The following is a 13,714-nucleotide window of genomic DNA, read 5'->3' on the forward strand; positions in this document are numbered from 1 at the left end:
AAGTAATTCTCCTGCCGTGGCCTCCTAAAGTGCTGGAATTGCAGATATCAGCCACTGTGCCCAGCCTATTTTCTTACTTGTAATATCTTTTCTATATGTGTGGTTATGTCCCAATTCTCATTCCTAATGTCATTTACTTATGATTTTGATTTTTTAGTCAGATGTATCAATATTTTTTCTTTTCATTAGTCTTTTTTAAGAAATCAACTTTTCATTTTGCTGATTGAATACCTCTTTTTTATTATTATCTATGTGTATATGTGAGGAATATGTTTGACTGCAATTAACATAAAACTTGATTTTCGAAGGCTTAAGCAAGTAGGGGTTTATTTTTCTCCCACAAAAAGTCGAGAGAGAGCATCTGCTGGCGTTGGTTGAGCTGCTCAGCCTTGTGGTTGGGGACGCAAGCTCGCTCCATCTTGCTGCTCTGCCATCCTGGGCACACAGACGCTCATCCTCATGCTTGTGGCCTCGGAGTCCCAAGATGGCCGTTCCCCGTACTTCATTGGTCAGAACTCCAACTTCAAGAAAGACTGAGAAACTGAGGATTTAACCTTCCAGACTCCACCACAGATAAATGCAAGGACAGAGTGAGGAATGGACATGAGTGTGGAGTGAGCTACCTAGCAGATGGGCTACCTGGTTATTAATGTCTGTTTTTACTTGTATTACTGCCTCCTCTATAGTTTACTTAGGTCTATCCAACATAGTAAAATGATTCATCATAGTAGTAGTGGATTTGGTCATTTATCATTGTATTTCCAGCAGCTTTTTTGTTTGTTTGTCTCTGTTTTGTTTTGCTTTGTGACATTTATATTAAATACATTTCCAAACCATGTTGTTAGCTACATATTAAGCTCAAATATTTCTCTTTGGCCCACTTAATGTTTTTTTAATCCCAAATTTTGTTTGGTCTGTAGTGACTAGTGCCACACTTACAATCTTTGCTGACATTTTTCTAGTCTGTCATTTTCTATCTCTTTATTTTGAATCATTCTTTGTCATCAGATAATGCATATGTCACACACTGGGTTTATCTAATCCACAAGTCTTGGCCTTTTAGTAGGGAAATATAATGCATTCAAATGTATTTCAATTTCTTTTTTTATTATTATTATACTTAAGTTTTAGGGTACATGTGCACAACGTGCAGGTTTGTTACATATGTATACATGTGCCATGTTGGTGTGCTGTACCCATTAACTCGTCATTTAGCATTAGGTATATCTCCTAATGCTATCCCTCCCCCCTCCCCCCACCCCACAACAGTCCCCAGTGTGTAATGTTGCCCTTCCTGTGTCCATGTGTTCTCATTGTTCAATTCCCACCTATGAGTGAGAACATGCGGTGTTTGGTTTTTTGTCCTTGCGGTAGTTTGCTGAGAATGATGGTTTCTAGCTTCATCCATGTCCCTACAAAGGACATGAACTCATCATTTTTTATGGCTGCATAGTATTCCATGGTGTATATGTGCCACATTTTCTTAATCCAGTCTATCATTGTTGGACATTTGAGTTGGTTCCAAGTCTTTGCTATTGTGAATAGTGCCGCAATAAACATACGTGTGCATGTGTCTTTATAGCAGCATGATTTATAATCCTTTGGGTAATGTATTTCAATTTCTTTCATGTGTGGACCTACTCCTGGCATCTTATTTAATGTTTTCTATTTAATATACTTATTTTTTCCTTGCCTTTTGTTATAGTAACAGAGTTTTCTTCTATCTAAACTTCTCCAGCAGTTTAGAAGTTATACAATCTTATGCTTTTATCCTACTAGTTAACTAAACTTAAATTTTTACTTTAGCATTTAAAGATAATCAGTTTTTTTCTTTCTCTGAACAAAACAAGAACTTTGACATGTTTTCAGACTGTGTTTTCAACCCATCCATATTGTAGTCACTGCGTATATAGATATAGCTATAGGTAGATATATAGATATAGATAATCATATATATTAATTATCTATATTGAACCATGAGTTTTACTTATTTCTTTGATCATTGCTATATCTTGTTTCTTCCTTGTTCTTGAATTCATTAAAATTTTTTTCCCTGAACATCTTTGAGTTTCCGTTAGTCAGGTGATTAACTTTGTAATTATTAGCATGTTTTAAAATGTCTTTGTTTTACCCTTTTAGTCTAACAGTTGCTGGGAACGGTATGCATTCTAGGTTCAAATCTTCCACAGAGGTCATGGAAAACCTCTGAGCAGAGAAATTGAATAGCCAAGGAGGCATGGGAGATGTGATGAGGGGCCAGGGCAGCCTGGGGAAAGTCCAGGAAGTGATGCTCACCTTGCTCCTTAGAGTAGATGGGTGGTGAGGTGCTCCAGGTTCCCTCTCTGAGTGGGAAGGGCCTCAACTGCCCCTGGGCTGAGAGTCAGAACCCCTGGGCCAGGAGGATTGGTTCCTTCCCCAGGCCTATGTTTAGAGAATGGGCAGCCTCACGTTGCTGCTTCACATAGGTGAGAGTGGGTGAGATACTCAGGTGAGCCTCCAATCCTGAAGCTCCATTTCTCTTTTTCTTTTCTTGCCCCAGAACCCATACCTAATCCCCAAATTCTGATTAATTCATCATCCAATACATCAGGTTGGTGCAATATCAGCCTGGAGTGTGGGACTCCAGGAGCCACAGAGAACCTAACTGTGACCTGGCTGAGCAAGGTCCTCCCAAAGAAGCTGGAGCAGAGAGGGACACTGGTGCCAGCCCCCAACTCCAGGAAGCTAAGCTTGAGCCTTCCTCTGACCCAGCTGAATGGTCACCTCACCTGTATAGTGAGCAACCCTGCAAACCAGAATGCAACCTTTGAACTAGAAAGCATCTGTCCTTAGAGGGGTGTGATCTCCCAGGAAGAGTGATGGAAATGGGATGGCAGAGAATGGGGTAGGGTTAAGACTGGGAAGACTCAGGAAAGTGATGGAACTGAAGAACACTAAGGCTGTTCATGTGGTGCAATCAGAAGGTCCCCACCTCAGTGAACAACCATATCCTTGTTACAGTCTTCAAAACTGCAAGTCCAGAAGTTGGGCCAATATTTGGAGATGGCCACATTGTCCGAGACATAAATGTGGACTGGCACTTGAACACCCTGTTTCCAGTATCAAGGAGCCTGGGAGGCTGGACTGATCATCAGAATCCAAGCAGGGGAGGAGGACTTGAGGAGTGAGGCCTGATAAACCCTCAGGACACTCCCAGCCCTGGAGTGCTTGTCTCCCCAGACGCAGATTCCCTCCCTGGATGGGCTGGACATGCATGGCCCATGAAGGCTAATGGATGTCTATTGTTTTTTGCTTCATGCCAGACATCCCCTTTCTGCAGATGATTACCACCTCTGAGTACATAATCCACGGTCAGCTTCCTATGAGAAGGACGAACACCTGTGGTCACTACTGCCATTTATCATCCTTTTCCCTGTCAGCCTAAGGGCTCACCCATAGAAGGGACTATACAGGGTGGGTTAGGGAGAGGGAGCTCTTACAAAGGAGCTGCATCCTCAGGCCCTGGTTTCATAAAAGATCAACCGTCTTCCCTTCCCAGGACTACACAGCAGGAACACCTGGTGTGAAAAAGGAGTTATAGTCACCAATTTGCATATGAATGTTCCACAATGCTCTCCTGAGCTCCTCCTGCTCACTTGGGGGCTGTCTTCTGAACAGTCTCTACTTTGTCATTTCTTTAGTCACTCCCCCACTCAGCACTCAACCCGCAAACTTGCACTGAGTGCCTACCATGTGCTGCGGATGGCAGCAGGGGAGTGAAAAATAAAAAAAGCCCCTGCCCTCAAGGAACTTACAGTACAGAAGAGCCTGACTGGCTCCTCTGCATAATTCTTAGAAGGTGACCAAGCCCACAACTCAACCCCACCAGAATTGTAGAAAGACATGGAGAAGAGAAGCTGCCATGCACAGAGACCCATGCTGGCTCCAGCAGTCCACACTGTGTATGACAAGATCTGGACAAGCCCAGAGCTCCAGGGTGTGCCTAGACTGTGAAGACACTGGGGCGATGAGGGGACTTAGTAAGATCTTTCCCACGCCACCCTTTACCCTAGGGTCCTCAGACATCCTTCCTTAATGTGGAGCTGAGACCAGAGCCCCAGGTCTTCCTATCTCATCCCACGGAGACAGCAAGGCAGCACGACCTGTTCCCATGGCTTCCCCCACAGGTATAAATAGTGACTCATTCAAACATCAAAGTATGAAAGGTGAACCCTTCAGTGATCAGCCAGACTTCTGACCTCTGGCCTGTGACCCACTTAATCCCTGTTAGGGAACACCCATGGTCAGGCAGAACCTATATCCGGATGGCCAAGGAACAGAGATAATTTCCCAGGGTCCTGGGGGTCCTGAGAAAAATAAGTCTTGGATGGAAGACTTTTAGGAAGTCGCAGCACAGCCCAACACACTCCCCAAGAATAGAGAGGTGTGGCCCTTGACTATGGGAAAGCATAAGGTCTGCAGATACAAGATTAAGGGTCAGCTGCAGTGTGGAGGTGAGTGGTGGAAAGGGAAGGAAACCTTTCTCAATCTCCACCACCTACCAGGCTTAATTCTAAGCACAGGCATGTCTCTCATCCTTCCTCAAGCTCCTTAAAAATAATATAGTACATTTATGTTGTTTTAGTTTTTAAATAACAACATGAAGGCGAGACTGGTTGGCAGCTAATGAGCAGACCAGAGAGGCCTGGAATCTCAGAGAGAGATGGAAGAGGTGGCTTGGAAAGACAGTGCCAGACTCTGGACCAACCACATCAGAATCTCTGGGGTGGTGCCCAGGGAACAGTTTTCCTTTAAGGACCCAGGGGAGCCCAGTACCCAATGCACAGCTAAGTTTGAGAATCACTGACCTAGAATACACAAATAGGGGCGCAGCAGGGATTGGAGCTGTCTGCCCAGAGGAACCCTCAGGGATTCTGAGCTCAGAGAGGCCAGGTGGGATGCAGGGTTGGGTGAGAAGTGGGGCTGAGACAGGGAGCTTTGTGGGAGGTCCATGTATGATGTAGTCAACCCCCACCCACCACCAGCTCCAGACACCAACCTTCCAGAAGCCAGGCATTTCCTCCTCAGACACCAACAACGGAGGGCTCTTCAAACACAAAAAGGAAAAAATCCCTGAATATACAGTGGAGAGAACTCGGGCAGCTGGTGTGGGTAATGGAGACTCAGGAAAGCCTCCCTCATTGTTTAAATTTTCTTCTTTTTAATTATTATGAGTACACAATAGGTGTATATATTTATGAGGTACATGGGATGTTTTGATACAGGCATACAATGTGTAATAATTACATTTGTGTAATTGGGGCATCCATCTCTTGTACACTGTTGGTGGAAAAGTCAATTAGTACAGCCACTATGGAGAACAGTATGGAGATTCCTCAGAAAAATGAAAAGCAGAACTACCATATGATCCAACAATCTCACTTCTGGGTACATATCCGGACGAAATGAAATCAGTATGTTGAGAGATATCTGCAATGCCCATGGTTACGGCAGCGCTATTCACAATAGCCAGGATTTAGAATCAACTCTTCATTCTGACATTTAGGGGATCCCCAGCATAATCGCCAGCTCCCTGCCCTGCCCCCTAAAGTGGAGCCTGACAGAACAACCTGGCTCTATTTAGATATAAGAGGATGACGAAAGATCACCAGACAGGTGAGAAAAACTGGCAGAGTCAGGAACAATTCCACTTCCAGAGCTGAGTAGAAGGGCCATAGGGGTAATGAGATTGAGCTAAGTGCCTCCTGGAATAGCACGAAGGCATTGGATGACATTCCAGATTGAAAACTCCAGAAACAGCCTTAAAAATATTACCTAGAAACAGAGCAGTAATCATAGAAGAACTAAAGGCAGAAATAATGACAGAAGCGGTTGCCTCTGGGGAGAGAAACTGGGACCAGCAGGAGACTGAGAATTTTCAGTATGTTTTTAAAAACCACATACATGTATGACTTTGTGTGTGTGTGTGTGTGTGTGTGTGTGTGTATATATATGATTACATATGTACATATTTAAAAAGAAGAAATCAGACTATAAGGCAGCACTCGTCAAACTTGAATGTGTATACAATTCACTTGGCAATTTTCTAAAAAATGCAATTCTGATTTAGTCATTCGGAGGGGGGCTAAGATTCTGCATTTATTATAAGGTCCTGGATGACACCGATGCCGCTAGTGTGAGGACCACACTCTGAGTAGCAAGGCTGTAAATGTTGCTAAATGCCAGGCTGAGACATCTAGAATACATTCTGTGGATAACTGGAAATCGCTGACGTTGTTTGAACAGGGGTGAGGCAGGATCAGAGGATGCTTTAGGTGGCTTGTTCAGTGCAACCCGGCTTTTTGGGAGGTGCTTGAGCCATAGGATCAGACAGGAGACACTGTAAAAATCCAGGCAAGAGATGAGGGACTAAGTGAGGGCAGCAATGGAGGCAGAGGTGAGGGGATAGAGAATGAGATGTTGCTGCAGCAGGATCACCCAGTGGAGGATTGGTTATGAGGGTAAAGGCAAGAAGGACATCCAGCTATCAAGATGACAGGGTGCTCGGCCTTTAACAATTCTAGGGAGAAAGGGGATGGTTAGTCTAAGGGGCCTGGGTGTGAGGTGCCTTTGAGACCACCAATGGTTGGAAACGCAGCGCAAGAGTTCAAAAGAGGTGGAAATAAGTGGGGAAGTGACCCAAAGGCAGGAACTATTCATCGTTAACAAACAAACACTGAAGAATGTACCCTGCTAGGAGTACAACCAGGGCCTGCGTCTGTCATGGGCTTCAGCCGTGGGGTTACACTGAGTCCATTTGGGCCGCCTCTTTCCTCCCCCACCCCATGCTGTCTGTCTCCATTCTCCAGTCCTAACATGACATTTCCAAGCCCACGGCCTGAGGTTGACTAGAAGAGCCAGGACCATTCTGGCCCCTCCAGAGAAGGGCTCCAGGACGTTGGAACAGACCTCATTCTCAAGGAGGTGGTGACCTTCCTCTGTGGCCAGGGCTCAGAGCTGCACCTTACATACACCAACCACCACAAGGGATCAGGATGAGGCCGAGCAGCAGGGGAGAAGGGAACACTCCATCAGGTAACCTTCATCTCAACTCAACAACACTGACAGCAGAGATAAAATACTCCATATATGCACAGTCTCAGGAGACTCACAGAGGACCCGTGGATGGATCACACTCCATTGAACTTTTTAGGTATTTTGCTTGTAGGGCTTTTTTTAAAAATTGTAATATGATCTGCTAGTATGTCTTATTTATTTTATATAATATCAAAAGACAAAGCCTCACTGTTTTGTATGAGACAATTGGAGACCGTCTCTATTTTGTGAAGGTGGGTAGCCCGAGACTATTCTGATGGGGAGGGGATCTCAAAGGTGGGTGATGGAAGGTCCTGTACTCAGGTCACTGAACGGGGCCCGTGTGCCCATGGCAATGAGACAGGGGCTTTCCCTGAACTAAGTTCCACGGGGTGAGGCTGGGAGGAGTCTGACCCATGGACACACTGGGGCACGTCACCTGTGAGGGGCTCATGGGTATCATGATCACCTTCTCATTTGACAGATGAGGAAACTGAGGTTCCAAAGAGATGCACTGGTAAACCCAAGGTGTGGAAAGTGAGTAACTGGCAGAGCCAGGCCTAGGACCAGGTCCCTGGCCTCCCAAACCAATGGTCTTTCCAAATTCAAGTCCCCTCTCTGTGAAGGGAGTCTCCCACACTAGGATGGCTTCAGACCTTGAGGAGCCACACCAAGGGAGAGGGAGGCCAGGCCTGTCCCAGGCGGCATCTCACCTCCCTCACACCACCCCTAGGCAGAGGAAGCACATCCAGAGATGTGGCTGCATCTCTGGAGCCTCTGGGCCCCAGGGCGGCCCTGGACCCACTGCAGCCACCTCCCTCTGCACTCTGTGAGTCACAAACAGGCCTGCACTGCCTCACGTCCAGCCCAGCCCTGCACACATGCTGGTCTGAGAAGCCTCAGCTGTTTTTGCAGCCTGAGAAATAAGGCTCAGACCTGTGCTAAGGCCCATCTCCCAGCCAGGGCTCCTGCCTGGCCTCAGTGTGTCAGTGACATTCACACCCAACCACAGCAGACAGGCGCCTTTTCACAGGCCTTCCTTTATTATACAGTTCCCTCTGGGTTCTTGCTTCCCAGCATCTCTCTTTTGTCCAGCAGGGAAGGACAGACCACATCATCCAACACAACCTCCAAATCACCAGGCACAGGCCACAGCTGCTCCACCCCCCAGGGAAACCTGTGGTCTCTGCGATCCCACCTGCAGCCCCCAGAATGTGCCCACAGACCTTTGAGGGCCCTCTCAATGGGGCACAGAGGAGAGCGAGAGCCCAGCAAGAGCCATTCATTAGGAAAACAACTCCCCATTTATGGGGATCAGCCCCATCCCTTACGGACCTCAGAAGGACACCAGTCAGCCTCCAGCCTGACCACCTGCACCCATTCCCTGAGTAAGACCCTTCCCTGCCATCCCCTGTCAAATTGCTGCCCCTTCCACATGCAACTCAGGTAGCCCTGGGGAGCCAGCCCCGACCTGTCCCAGGTGAATTAGGTGCTCTGGGTTCCCCCAGCACTCTTAGCAAGTTGTCAATCATCTGTGATGTTACCAGGTACTATGGTTCTACCCACCCCCTGCTGAGGCAAGACCAGGCCCCATGAAGAGGTGAGGCGGGGAGGCCCTCACTCTCAGTGTATTAGTCAGCTCAGCTCTGGCTGCCATGGCAAAGAACACACACCGGGAAGCTTAAACAACATAAATTTATTTTCTCACACTTCTGGAAGCTAGAAGAACAAGGTTAAGGTGTTGGCAGCGTGGGTTCTTCTGAGGCCTCTCTCTTTGGCTAGCATACAGCTGTCTTCCCCCTGTGTCTTAACCTGGTCTTCGTGTGCACCTGCCTAATCTCCCAATCGCCTGGTCATATAAGGACACCAGGTGTATTGGATTAGAATCCACCCATTTGACTTCAGTTTACCTTCCTCATGTATTTAAAGGCCCCATCTCAAATACAGTCACATTCAGAGGTACTGGGGGTTAGAATTTCCATCTCCATTTGAATTCTGCAGGGACACAGTTCAGCCCGAAACCCTGAGACTCATGCTGGCGCAGAGCAGGCACCTGAGAGTGGGGGTCATGCTGCCCCACCCCAGTCCCAACCATGCCTGTAAACATCCTGGGGGCATCAGGAATATGCAGGAACAAGACAAGCAGCTTCCAGCTAAGCTACAGGTGGCAGCCTCACTGCTTGCCAAGAAACACATATTTACTGAGCACACCTGAGCGTGGCACTGGACGAGACTTTCCTTCCTGCCCAGTCACCATCTGCTGTTGTCACTGAGCCCCTAGGTGGCTTTACAGACAGCACAATCTTAGCCATCTTGCTTTCCAGGGGAAGCACATCAGATGCAGGTTGAACTTCTCAAATGCAGTTATTTGCCCTCGGCAACAAAAAATGAGAGAAAGGGAAAAAATATCCATTTAAATGTGAAGCAATTCTAGTCAGATCACAAAGTAAGTATGACATGGGAGCCGCAAATCCATGGGCGCCCTTGGTCCATCTCTCTGCTCTCACCTGCCTCTCAGGTGTGTGCCTCCTGCTACCTGGTGGGCAGTGGTCAGCAGGTAGCAGTTTAACCACTGGCTCCACAGGAGGAAAAAGCCCTGGTTTCTAGTGTTTCCAATTTCCATGGTGTAAATATTCCCACTCTGTCTAATTTCAAACTACCAACATCATGACTGTGAACATAGGGTTGGGAGGAGATGCACAAAACCAGCTCACAAGTCGGCTTGCAGCCCCTCAACACCAGCCAACCGTTTCATCAGGAAGAAAACACAGACACTTCCCAAGCAGAAGGAGAAACTTGCTGAGGGATGGAATGTTGGTCTCCAGTAGAGCAGCACTCTAGGGGATCCACACGGGAGATTGTAACTGTAATTGATTTCCGCCTGAGAACCCAATTCTTCCCATCAATCACCAAAGCTAAGGCTTGGTTACTCCTCACCCAGCCTCCTACTTCACTGCTAGGCTGTCCCAGCCTAAACTCACATGGGGTCCCCATTGTCCACTTCCCCACAAGACTGTGTAGTCTGAGGGCACAGAAAGGCTCTTCCTTTGGGAGCCCAGAAGGCTTGGAGACAGGACTTGGAATCCAGCTGGACGTTGATTCCATTCCTGCTTCTACCACTAAGTTCTGTCATCCAGCAGATCCTCAATGGCCTCATCTGAGAAATGAGATAATACCTCCTCTGCAGGGTTGCTGGGAGGACTAAATAGATAGAAGAAAGCCCCACACACAGCACAACACACAACAGAGCAACTCCTACTCCCTCCCTTCCCGCATTCTTCCCCGGAGAGACAGGGCTGAGCCATAGTCGGGCAATGTCGCCACTTAGTGGCTGTGCTCAGAATTGCCCAAAAGACCAACAGTTCCTGGATTTGAAGAAAACAGGGAAAGCACTTAGAGAAGAGGTGTTGGGTTTCTGGTGAGAGTCAAGTCAATGTTTTCTGAGAGGCCACTCACTATTATAAAGAAAGATTGGACACTGGCCTCTGAAATCCCAGGTTTAGATCCCAGCTTTGCCTAATATTACCTGTTTAACCCTAACCAAGTTATGTAACTTCTCTAAACCTCAGTTTCCTCATATGTAAAATGGGAGAAATAACGTCTACCTTATTAGATAAACACTCAGTGTTTTTTGCCTTTTATTGCTCTTGACCCCTCCTCCAGCCCCCTCTCCCTATCTTGATCAATATCACTGTCACAGGATTTTTGGGGTGTTGCTTTTTCTGTGGGGTGTTGCTTTTTCTGGCTGGAAACCTCTGTGGTCAGTGGCGCCTTTGTCTGAGGCCTTGTCTTGCATCCAGGAAGAATGAGGTATGCAGACAAGTGGAGGGTGAGCAATAGGAAGAGGAGCTTTATTAAGTGTTAGAACAGCTCAGAGACCTCAGAGACCAGCAGTGGGTAGCTCTTCTCTGTAGGCAGGTCGTCCCGACAAGTGCTCAGCCCTCAGCAGAGAGGGTAGTTCCTGGTCTGCAGTTGGTCCTCCCGATCTGCAACTCTCAGCAAAGAGGAAGCCCTGCAAAGAGTAGCTGGTCATCTAGTTGTCTCTCCCTCCTTGCCTCTCCATCCTCTCCTCTACTCTGGCTGAGCCCTGAGCTTTTATGGGCCTCAGAGGGGAGGAGGTGCATGCCAGTTGGTCCATGGAGAGCCATGGGAAGCCCAGACAAGGTACCACTAGTCCCCACTCTGGTCAGTGGGACTGGCAGCCCAGCTGCCAGCCTTCAGGCCCTTCCTGTCCTGAAAGTGGGGCCTCACGCAGACCTGCCTCTTCCTGCCTAGGAGCCTGTCTACCTCCTGCAGCCACCCATGGCACCTAGGCCACTGGTGGCAAGGAGACCTCAGGCCAATGCCTAGCTGCCCATCTCAGCCTCCCTCCCCTGCTCCTTGGCACCCAAAGTCTGGGGGGATGAAGGCAGCAGGGGGTCAGGGCATCAGCACTGCCCCAGCATACACCCCATGGAGCTGCAACAGCCCCCAAGCTCACCCTAACCCGGCTCCAAGATCAGAGCGGTGCCAGGAAGGGGGAGAGACCAGGCTGGAGAGGAGAGGACCTTGATGCCCGGGCCCACAGCCACAACCTGGGCTGCTGCAGCTGGCCTGGGGGGCTCCCACCCTGCAGATTCCGGAGGGGCAGGGCTCCCACCTGTCCCTGGCTCTGCAGAGTGCAGCAACCCCCTACCCCCGTCCCAGTGCCCCTTCTCTGCGTTTCCCCACAGCTGAGGCAGGCTAGGTGCAGGTGGCACAGTGGCCCAGACCAACCCCGCACAAATGAACCTCACGCTGGCCAGTCTCGCGAGTCCCGGCTGCGCCTTTGGCCAGGTGTTCCTGGACTCCCAGGTCACGGCAGGGAGCCAGATTGAGGCTGCAGCCAAGGCTCCCGGCCTGGGAGCTGGTCCTGCCCCGGCTTGCGAAAGTGGGGATGGCACAGTCAGCTGCCTTGGGGACATGGGGCACAGGCGACCCACTGCCGTCACCGCTGCTCCCGCAGCCACTCCTGCTGCGCTGTGCAGCCTGGGGCGGGGCTCAGGCCTCCGCCAGCCCTGGGCTGGCATGCAGGGCAGGGGTGACATCGCCGCAAGTTCCCCCTGCGGCCCCAGCACTCAGGGTGACCTGGGGCTCCCCTTCGTCCAGCTTGAGACCCTGCCGGGGGGTGCTTTCGGGAGCGGACTGCAGGCCCGGGACCCGGCGGCCGGGAGCACCTAGCTCGGCGGTCACCCAGACGCGGGGTGGATACTGGGGACGCAACCTCAGGTGCCCTGCGAGCTGCATCTCCAGCTCAGGAGGCGCAGGAACCTGGCGCCGTCAGCAGGGTGGGCGAGGCGGCCGCCTCGCTGGCCAGGTCCGGGAAGTGGGCACCCTTCCCACTTTCAGCCCCCGGCCCCTTTAGTGCGGCCACCGCTCCGCGATTGGTGCTTGCCTCGTGCTCTGTGCACAAGTGCGGCACAGCCCTGGGCCCAGCTCCGCCTCGGGGTCCCTCCGTGCCCCACTGTGCAATTCCCCCGCCGGCGGGTGGCTTGACCCCGCCCGGCCCAGCCGCAGTAGCTCCCAGGGGCGGGCTCCAAGGCGGCAGGCCCCGGGGACCCTTCGCCTCGGCGTCCGCACCCGAGGACCCACGGCCCGCGCCCGCACCCCACCGCAGCGGGGGCCCTGTCAGAGGCCGCTTTGGACCGCCCGCCGCTGCCATCATCCGCTTACTGGTTCCTGACGCCCTCAGTAGTTACGCCTGGGACGGGACCACATCTCAATCCTATTTTCAGGAGCACTGACAAATTCCCCTAAAATCACCCTGAGAGATAGTCTCGAAATCCTCAGTACTTCGAGTCTAAAAATAGAAAACATTTTATTATATTCATAATTGTATATATAATTATATATTGTATATATACACAATATATTGTATATTATATAACATATAATACTCTGTTGTTATTATATATGTTATATAACAGTATATATATATACTGTTATTATACAGTATATTTAACATTATGTAACACATAATGTTATATAATGTTAAAATAAAAGACACCCCTGTCTGGGGAAAGGCACCTAACCAGCAACCCAGACACCCCATTCCCATTAACAAAGTCTCTTCCCAACCACAAGGGCTCTTGGTGGACACAGACTCCGAGATGGTCAGGGTAAGGGACTGTTTCTCCCACATTCAGGAACATCCCGAGGCTCCGTGACCCTGGCTAGAAACATCTCCCTTGTGGGCAGATGCCTGTGACCCTGCCCCGAGGATACGTGCCCACCAACCTCGCTTCCGCGCTGACCAGCACCTTCCAAGTATCAAGCCCTCCCTAGATGAGCCTTAGTCAGCTGGTCTGGGAGAGCCGGGGCTTTAGAACTGCACAGAATTGGGTCTGAATCTCATTTTCCACCTATTACCTGAGTGACCCTGGACAGATTGCTGAACCTGCCTGAGCCTGTGAGCTCATCACAATGGGGCACAAGCACTCACTTCAGGGAGTGTCTGAGTTTAGTAAGTGAGGCCCTGTGCGTGCCTAGTGAGGTCCCCGGCAGATGCTCAGCCAATGCTGTTTCATTCTGAACCCGGCATCTAGGAGATCCTTGCTTTATGAAGGTGCTGGCTTTACCACCAGGCCAGAGTTCAGGGCGCCCCCTCGTGGCTCTGCATTTT

General features: G+C 49.6%; 1 long non-coding RNA gene across 1 annotated transcript; it reads right to left on the reverse strand.

The window, feature by feature from the left end:
* Nucleotides 1-10,903: 10,903 nt before the first annotated feature.
* LOC129058267 (uncharacterized) lies at nt 10,904-13,471 on the reverse strand. The gene is made up of 3 exons (XR_008523324.1): nt 13,330-13,471; nt 12,766-12,892; nt 10,904-11,086 (listed from the first exon to the last, which is right to left on the reverse strand). It is a non-coding gene; the product is annotated as an uncharacterized LOC129058267 (long non-coding RNA).
* Between the last annotated feature and the right edge of the window lie 243 nt (nt 13,472-13,714).

The sequence above is a fragment of the Pongo abelii genome, chromosome 1 (assembly GCF_028885655.2).
Source record: "Pongo abelii isolate AG06213 chromosome 1, NHGRI_mPonAbe1-v2.0_pri, whole genome shotgun sequence".
NCBI classification, from domain to species: Eukaryota; Metazoa; Chordata; class Mammalia; order Primates; family Hominidae; genus Pongo; species Pongo abelii.